Source organism: Macrobrachium nipponense, chromosome 45 (genome assembly GCF_015104395.2).
Source record: "Macrobrachium nipponense isolate FS-2020 chromosome 45, ASM1510439v2, whole genome shotgun sequence".
NCBI lineage: Eukaryota > Metazoa > Arthropoda > Malacostraca > Decapoda > Palaemonidae > Macrobrachium > Macrobrachium nipponense.
This window is the reverse complement of record NC_061105.1, coordinates 44139361-44149360: the sequence shown is the minus strand read 5'-3', so window position 1 is coordinate 44149360 and position 10000 is coordinate 44139361. Positions and strand designations below refer to the sequence as shown.

The following is a 10000-nucleotide window of genomic DNA, read 5'->3' as shown; positions in this document are numbered from 1 at the left end:
CAAACCAAAATAAATTTTCATTGCGCTCATGAAAGGTTCCCTCGAATAAGAAACAAAATTAAGTTCCTTTGAAGAATTTTTAGACAAAATTTCACTGGAAGTACCGAAATGAAAATAATTCTTTTTGGACAACATAAGCAATTAAATAATCTAAACGTTTGTAATATATGATGAAAGAGATTTAAGTTGTGCAACTATAATTCTCCACTGTCTGAACTTTTTTTTTCTTTGTTTAAGGTGTTTTTACGTTGCAAGGAACCAGTGGCTATTCAGCGACGGGACCAACGGCTTTACGTGACTTCCGAACCACGTCGAGAGTCAACTTCTATCACCAGAAATATATATCTCTGACCCCTCAATGGAATGGCCGAGAATCGAACTCGCGGCCACCGAGGTGGCAGGCCAAGACCAAACCGATCATGCCACTGAAGGGTTCTGTCTGAACTATGTAATTCTCAATTTTTTACCTAAGGAGAAGATTGGTCATATAAATTTATATCAAAGGCCAAAACTCTTTTCAAAGCCCTTACACTATTTTTTCCTCTTTTCCTTTTTAAATTTAATTAGGTTTGCTTCCAGTAAGCGAAGCCCCGCAGACAAAGGCAAGCATGGTAAATGAGGTTGCTTTTAATAATGCTGTACACGAGAGGCAGTATAGTTTGATGAGCTCACAACGTAAAAAGTTAATGCCTTTGTTAAATGGAATTCCCCGAGCAGGAAACAACGCTTACGCCTGCAGAATATAGTATGCATTACGTCGTTCGCAATATATGCTCCTAAATATCAGAAAGATTTGATAACTTTATCAGGAATTTCGTGTTTGCTCTTTCTTATTTATATACTTTCTATTTAATTTTTGCTTAACTTCCTGAATAAATAGCAGGGCAGGTGCTAGTGAATGCGTGTATCAAGAAAAAGTTAATGAATACATTGACTAATAAACTCTCAGAATGAACTTCGTTAATATTCAAGAAATGAACGTAAGTTAAAGTGTCATTATGCAAAGGAGGCGTCCATCTCACCAAAACTTCATAGAAATCGAGCAGTTATAAACTAAAGCGATCGCCCCTGATGTTTCGATAGCGATTAAAGTGAAGCTGACCATCCCAGAACTTTTACACAATCCGGTATGAGGCAGAGGAACGAATTTCATGGCGATCACGAGGTTCCAGCACTGGGCTGGAAAAATTCCCAAAAGTCCCATTTGCCAGAATTCATTGTTAATTTCTCCTTCACTATGTTTTTCCCATAAAAAGTTTCTTTCCAATGAAGAAATAGTTAAAATATAAGTCTGATTTTTAATCTATTTTCTTTAGGATGGTAGAAACAGAAACCAGCAATGAATATAACCTGCTTCTTTCCATATCTCCAAACCAGAAGAACTGAGAAGAAACCAAAACAAGTAAAATGTACCCCGAAGTTTCCTCAGCGCAACCGAGTTTTCTATAACAGCCGCGGTCCACAAAGCTTTCAGCCACGGTCCAGTGGTGGCCTTTCCTATAGCGTTGCCAGACGCTCGATTCTGGTTAATTTTAACCTTAAAATAAATAATAACTACAGAGAGTAGAGGGTTGCAATTTGGTATGTTTGATGATTGGAGGGTGGTTGATCAACATACCAATTTGCAGCCCTCTAGCCTCAGTAGCGTTTAAGCTCTGAGGGCGGACAGAAAAAGTGCGGACTAAAAATGTATGGTGATGTTCCTCTCCCCTTTTAACCCCCGTTCTCCTTTCAGTGTAAGATGAACCAAATTAATAAAAGAAGAAGTAAACCATCTTAAATTCTGGCTCGTCTTCATTCACCCACGACGAAAGGAAGTAAAAAGGAAAAGAAAACGTCTACCTGGAAACTTGAAATGACACCGGGGTTTTCACAAACGTTTTCCAGTGGAAACGTTCGCGCTGGGATGTGTAGCCTTTAATCGTTGCTGTGACAAACGCAGCTGCAATAAACGTTCAGAGATGTGTTCGGAGCTTCTCACAAAACGGGAGATTACTCTCGCGGGCATTTAAAAGGAGGACGGGCATGAAATGACTGTTCTGGCTATCGGAAGATTTCATGAAGATTTTAAAAGAAACATAGCGCATGCAAGCAGTTATGTTCAGCGATGCATGGAAGACAATTAATGTATCAAACGGTAATTTGAATAAAAGAATTCGTTCAGATAAAAAAATATCAACTATAATATGGAAAAGCGAATATCATCGTGTTAGGAGAGAGAGAGAGAGAGAGAGAGAGAGAGAGAGAGAGAGAGAGAAGAGAGATGATTCAGCTGTATATGTGGGTTAGCATTCTTGCTATCAGATGGTGTTTGAGAGAGAGAGAGAGAGAGAGAGAGAGAGAGAGAGAGAGAGAGAGAGAGAAAATGGGTCCTCATCAAATGTAGTTTAAGAGAGAGAGAGAGAGAGAGAGAGAGAGAGAGAGAGAGAGAGAGAGAGACGTAACCTCTTTCCATAAATACGTTATTGCTTTTCCCCAACTGACACCGACATGAAAGACATAACAGTAATGAAAGAACATACAATTTTCATACTTGAATCTGTTCCGGTTAACAACGGAGATTGTTCGCAAATGAGGTTCTGTCTTTCTCTCCAGAATCACTGAACATGAAAAGTATTCCATCAGTAAAGAAACATTAAGGTAACCCATCTGCTGAAACCTTCGGACTGATATAAAGCAATTGCAGTCACTTCATTAACACAGGGCTAAGCTCTTCAGAATAACCTCGCCTCGAAAGAGATTTGGAGAAGGGGTCTTTGCGAGGACTTTCTCGGTCCTTAATTAACGTTATTCGACGGAAAGGTTAAAGGAATGTCATGGTAGCAGATATAAGTAAGAAGGCGATTGTGCATAAACCATGTAGGGAAATTTTTGGTTAGTCATGCAAAATCCACTTTGCATGTTCTTGACCGGATATATGTACGTGTTTTGAGTGGGTGTGCCTATGCCTTCTCCCCCCCCCCCCCCCCCCCCTCTCTCTCTCTCTCTCTCTCTCTCTCTCTCTCTCTCTCTCTCTCTCTCTCTCTCTCTCCAGACTTCCATGTCTGTATATAGCTCAACTGCAAAGACTACTTAGTGATCTCAAGGCATTAGAGATGCAACAACAGCACCTATATTAAGATTGAGAGAGAGAGAGAGAGAGAGAGAGAGAGAGAGAGAGAGAGAGAAAGTGAATTACTGACTGGATAACATACTATACAACAAAAATTAAACTTTTTTTACGCACCAAAAATGATAAAACTTCAGAGAGAGAGAGAGAGAGAGAGAGAGAGAGAGAGAGAGAGAGAGAGAGAGAGCCCTCTTCTTGGAAGATAGGCTGAAGGTGATTATTAAGCAATTCTCCTCGCCTATTTCTGGAAGCAATGCATTCTTGGTTTGAACATAACTGGTAGTTATCAGTTAGGCAGGATTCTCTTTTGACTGGAAAAACTGAGGAAATTGATCCGGTATTTCAACCATTTCTATTCCGCAGCTGCTTCACTGGGATGCTAATCGCCTCTCCATCTTGTTTTTGCTGAACGTGTGAAGTCTATATATATTATATTATAGATACCTATATATAATATATTAATATATATAGATATTATTATATATATATATATATATATATATATATATATATATATATTATGTCTGTGTGTGTGTGTTAATCTGCAATGCTTCGATAATACATTCAGGAATTTGTTATAAATATCATTTATAGACTTTAGCTCTCCTACAATGTCTGAACTTACATCATGTTCAAAAAATTCGATTAGGAGAGAGAGAGAGAGAAGAGAGAGAGAGAGAGAAAAAGAGAGAGAGAGAGAGAGAGAGAGAGAGAGAGGATCAAAATGCCAATCAACTACAAGATATGTTACAAAACAATGGCATATCGTGAAATTCAAAGACCCCTTTACCTAAATATGACACTAAATTGTCAATCTATAAGTTCCATATTAGCTCTCCATATCAACACCAATAATCCTAAAGCAACAAACTAAACCAAAGCCCGTACCTTTGTGTCTTCAAGGGGTTGGCCCATATCTCATATAGATATGACCTGCATTCCAATTTTCACTGAACTCTAAAGAACATTTTCATCAGTTCTCTCGTCGTCCATACGAGAATATTGATTTTTTCCTTCTTGACCTTCTGGTTCTCTACCTGGACCTTTGTTTATCTCATTTTTTTCTATTTTCCCTTCCTGTTCACTGAACTATAACGGCCCTCGCTTTTATTAACCCTTTTGTTTTACTGATGGGTTTTGTTCCGCCTGTCCATATTCTCTCTCTCTCTCTCTCTCTCTCTCTCTCTCTCTCTCTCTCGCACAACCAAGTTTTCTCTTCTGTTCCAGGGTTTTATGTAGTTTAGCCAATGGGCTGCTGCAGGAGAAAGATCCCTGTGCCAGTATACTGCTGGCTTAATTCAAAACAATAAAAAAAACACACACACACACACACCAGACAACAATAACAACAACCTCGAATCTATTACGGTCCTAATTTTTGTAACGTTGTTAGCACATCCTACTGATATGGTATAGGCATGTGGTGGGAATGGATGACGAGAAGGGAGGGAAGAGGGCTTGGGAAGGAACCTGTTATAGGAAGAAGATCCAGAGGGAGACAGAGAATGAGATGGCGAGATAAAGTGAAGGAAGATATGGAGAGAAGAGGTTTGGTGGAGGATGATGCCTTTGACAGAAGGCAGTGGAGATGGCGCGTCAGGCAACCGACCCCTTAATGTAGGGATAACGGTGGGGAAGACGTTATTGTTATTACCCTCATCAATTTAGTTACCATTCAAAAGAAGAAAGTGTCTGTTACTCCCATAGATGAAGAAGTTACGATTCAATATCTGATAATTCATAGTTATTCTTCGTCCCATAAAATGGGTTATAAGAGGAAATCAAAGTCCAATAAAAATGCAACCCCGCGGAGACTCGAAATTTTTATCAATATTATTATTATCCTCGTCGATTCTCTTTTTATTATCATTGATGGGGAGAATTTTTCTTCACGAAAAAAATGTAGCGTTTGTGATTATTAATGAGGGAAATGTTTTGTCCTTCTCCCTAAATTTAAATATTTTCATTCATTTCCCTCGCTGATAATACCTGAACAATTATGTTACTCATACATTTATTTATCCAGCTCACAATCTCTTTTAAGGCTTTTTTCCTTCATGGTAAATTTCTTCTTAGGAAAGCCTTTTTTTCCAAAACACGTTTCAGCCACTTAACACCTGAGTTTTCTTTGTGTGGGCAGCTCATTTATCCATTCTTGAGTTTCCCTATTTGTTCATTTATTTCATCTTGGCTCTTAAACTTTTCATAAACAGGAGACAGAGGTAAATGCTTTCAGTAAATATATAAATGATCAGTCCGTTGTGATAATGGAGAAGGTTCCTGACATTACGTTTAATTCGTCAGTGCTCGAAATGAATGAATCCAACATCCATTCAGTCCTACTCAGAGGAAGCAGCCGTTGAAATATTGAGGACTAATGTGTACCGAATGTTCCAAATCTGATATTCATATGGTTTATTAGGTATTAATGCAAATGAAACTTGATAATGACAATTTCTCTCTCTCTCTCTCTCTCTTCTCTCTCTCTCTCTCTCTCTCTCTCATGCTTTTCGGTTTGACAATTAACTCACTAATTAAGAGGACCTTTAATGCCGAGTGGCTTATTAATAACTGAATGGCGTTTATCCCTCTCTCTCTCTCTCTCTCTCTCTCTCTCTCTCTCTCTCTCTCTCTCTCTCATTGCGAGTTTGTATGCTACCATGAATATGGATTTTTACATTCTTAAAAGCTGGAACATAATTACTCCCACTGGACATTATTAGTTTACATAAATCTGAGAATTTGGAAGCACTGAATAAATTGCATACAATATTGAAGCCATTCCAATAAACTTGAGACGATGAGAGTCAAAGACTAACGACGTCGCAAAGACTCTAAGACTGAGTCTGGGTCCCATAAACAAAGGTCTTCGCTGGATTCGACTGAGCAGATGAGCGGCTCCTTTGAGTCAAGACTCCACTTCCAGCCAAACCATTCCTTTGATGGGCAATTAACTGCAAAGTTAGGGAGAGGGACGAATGGGGGGTGGAGGGGGAGGGGGGAGAGAAAGCATCGCTCTGCTAAGTTTAGGAAAGCTGAGAGAGAGAGAGAGAGAGAGAGAGAGAGAGAGAGAGAGAGATTCACTCCTTTTACATATTAAGCATTCATTTCATTTTAGTTTAGAGCAAAATGAATGAAGCTTTCCGTGTGTATTTATTCAGTCTTTGATCAAAGAGCGTTTATGGGAATGGAATACTTAACGGGAATTATTCTTGACAAGTGCACCTCCCAATGGCAGGATTCGAACCCAGGCCTTTGGCTTTGATAAAACGATAAACGGTCAACTAAGACCTAAGTAGTGATAGAGGCACTTGTTTATATTTCCCTCGGTGTAATTTATTTCTCTGTTAAAGAGTTCACTATGAAACGGTATATATTTGAAACTTAACATTTGTGGATATAAAAATGTCACGCGTGTTTGTCATAAAATAAAAAATTCATTACAGTACATTGCCACCAAGAAAATGAATTGGAGTAGTTACCGATTCATTCACAGCCAAACTAAACAGCTGAGAGTGAGATCTTGTGAAGAAAAATTCCACAACGCTAGCCCTTAATACACATAAGCATAAGGCTTACTACAGTAGATTCACATTAACCGTGCATCCGATGTCTAGGCCAGTCCCTCACGACGCTCCTAATTGGCTGTTGATAAGCTAGTCACAGGGCTGGAAACTCTCAGTCTCTCGAGAGAGTTCACATAGGCAGGATGTATGTTCCACCTTTCCTGAGGGTTACTTATGTGAATTCTCTCGAGAGACTTGAGAGTTTCCAGCCCTGCCAATCAGGAGCGTATGACTGGCCCCATATGACTGGCCTAGACATCAGATGCATGGTTGATGTGAATCTACTATGGTATGACGATGAATTCATGACAAACACAGAGAAAAGGAGCACTGCTATATCCAGGCGATATTGGCCATCATATGCCTCGTTTATAGAAAGTTACTGGTGAACGATACTTATTATTTCGAAGACTTTACTCATCGCACCTTCCTCTTTCTATTTCATTTATTCAGATGAGGAGGAAGGAGGATTGAAAGAAGAGAATCAAAAGGAAGAATAAAAGAACGTGTCAAATGACATCCTTTGCAAATGCTTACTCTTTCACCGGAAAAGAAAAGGAAATACAAAAGATTCCAAAAATGCAAAAAGAATATTTTTGGCTCCCTCTTAATATATACGATTTTCTTTACCTCCATTCTTCAGAGGAAAAAATTTTTTTTAAAAAGAGAGGGAGATGAAAGACTCCGAAATGCGAACAGAATATTCATGTTTCTTTCATTCTTCTTTTTAGGTGGAGAAGAAGACTAAACCGAGAAAGAATAGCAATTAACATTCTTATTCATTCCATTTATTTATTGAAGAATAAGGAAACCGCTTAAGACAACGGAATAGAGAAGTCTCATTTTCCTTTCTTCGTTTAGAAAGAATGGCCGAAAAAGAATGCAAAAAATCATATGAGAGAGAGAGAGAGAGAGAGAGAGAGGAGGAGGAGCGAGGGGAGAGGAGTGGAGGGGAAGGGGGGGAAGGGGGGGAATGACGAGAGAAGAGAGAGAGAGAGAGAGAGAGAGAGAATGTGATAAATTTAGAACTTCAAATTACTCTCCATACATATTTACAGATTCGTCTCTCCAAATCCTACACACACACACACACACACACACACACAGGACTTTGTTCCATTAAGTCGCTGGGAGAGAGACAGACGGAGAGATGTGTCAGTTTTTCATATTAGTAAACATGAAAGTGATTTTCTCTTATCAGAAATGTTGACGGATTTGAAGAGCTCTTGCCTGGGAATAATGTTCGACGATTAAATTGCGCGTTTTGGATCATCCAAAGATTGATTTAAGTAAATGCAGCCAGAATAAGCTTGAAATCTGAGGGCACAACATTACATAGCTATCAGATCCACTTTTCGGCGAATGCCTTCCAAGCAGAATGACTTGACATTCTTTGATTCGGATTTCATGACAAATAATCAAATGAATCAAAAGGGACGAAAACTGCAGTGCAGGACTTTGATCAACTCTCCCCTTCTCTTCCCGGAAATAAAAAGAAGCGCGCACGCGCAGTTGCCACCGGACAACCGTTGTCAATGGGAAGGGCAATCAGGAGCCACTCGGCCTGGCCCCGAAGTGAGCATCGGGAATGAGAATGGGAATCAGAAACGCCAACCATAGGAGGGAAGGGGTGGTCTCTCCAGCTATGTAAATACGTAAAGTAAAACTTCAGTCTGGTCTAAGGGAAAAGAGCACTTTACATCTCAGTGGAAGAATAACTTATGAATATCTCATGAAAGATGCATCTCCAACGGAGGTGAGTCGAGGCTCTCCCGTTTTGAAGGTATTACATTTTCATGCAGCAATGAACACTTATGTCTAGTTTTTCTCTTTCTTTCTCTCCCTCGACGCTAACTGTGACCCCCAACAGTCGCCTAATAAAACGGAACATAATTCACTGTGCAGAGGATCCCCTTTTTAAGTGGGGTTAACATGTTAATTCCTCTTGAAGGTGGAGCTTGCTAAATTAACATGTTAATACCTCCCTTTGGAGGTGTGGGTGCCTGTGAGTTATTATCATTTTCCCTGCATCTAAGCCTTTGATTTTCCCATTATACATTATTTTTATTACAAATATATTATGATTTAAAGTTAAAACTAGCACTGGATTTTTGGGAATGAGCCCAATCTGTCCCTCCTCGTCTGATTCAAGATTCGAACACGTGTCGTCAAGCTTTAAGTAGAAGCTCACTCTCCCAAGCGATGAGAGAGAGAGAGAGAGAGAGGGAGAGAGAGAGAGAGAGGAGAGACTATCCCCCTTTTAGGTTCTTTAATTTTTCAGCGTAACCTCCTTTGATAAAAAAAAAACGTTTCCGACTCTTCCATAAATAACCAACCGTCATCACCAGTGTTCATTATGGAAAGTAAGAGTGACGAAGGAATTAATTGCGCATAAATAGAGCTTTGCGAGCAATTAACAAATACACTGGCAAGTAGCATTTCCATTTGATGGTAAATAGCAAAAAGGCATTAAACTTTGGATATTGCAAACGAAAAAAAAAATTATTGACAACATTTCAATTTCCGTGGTGCAAAATATTTCATGAGTTCAATAGATACGAATGACTAAATAGACCAGATTCAACTTTCAAAAGACAAACAAAATAGTGAAACGAAATTTATTAAGAAAATTAATAATATAATTCAGTTCATTAAATAAATGAAGAGAGAGAGAGAGAGATGCTATCCGCTTTTTAGGTTCTATCGTTTTTCAGTGTAATCTCCTTTAAAAAAAAAAAAAAAACCTTTCCGACTCTTCCATAAATAACCAACGGCCTTCCCCAGTGCTCACTATGGAAAGTAAGAGTGACGAAAGAATTACCTGCACATAAAAAGAGCTTTGCGAGCAATTAACAAACATACTGGCCAATAGCGCTTCCATTTAATGGAAAATAACGAAAAGCCATTAAACTTTGGACATTGCACAAGAACAAAAAAACCTATTGTCAACATCATTTCAATTTCCTTGGTGCAAAATATTTCATGAGTTCAATAGTCACGAATGACTAAATAGACCAGGGCCCGTATTTATCAAAGCTCGCAAATCCTTAAGAGTACTCTTAAATCATTAAAACACTCTTAAAGTTATGAAAATTCTTAAGAGAATTTTACGAAGCCTCTTACGCGCTATGAGTACTCATATCTCAGGCCGAGATTTAAGAGTGGTGGAGGGGTCTCCTAAGTACTTAGGAGTTTCTCATAGCGGTAGTCACAGACTGTAATTACACATGGCAGACGAACAAGAACACCGCGTTCGCCGCCCGAGTAATTTTCGTCCAAGACTGCATATATTCGATGTGTATGACGACAGTGAGTTTAAAAAAAG

The 10000-nt window shown here is 39.0% G+C and overlaps 1 long non-coding RNA gene across 1 annotated transcript in view; it reads right to left on the bottom strand.

Moving 5' to 3' along the window:
* Nucleotides 1-5249: 5249 nt before the first annotated feature.
* LOC135214148 (uncharacterized) overlaps nucleotides 5250-10000 on the bottom strand; it is a 69338-nt gene continuing 64587 nt past the window's right edge. Inside the window, exon 4 of the long non-coding RNA XR_010314296.1 lies at nucleotides 5250-5508. This is a non-coding gene — a long non-coding RNA (uncharacterized LOC135214148). The remainder of the gene's footprint in view (nucleotides 5509-10000) is intronic.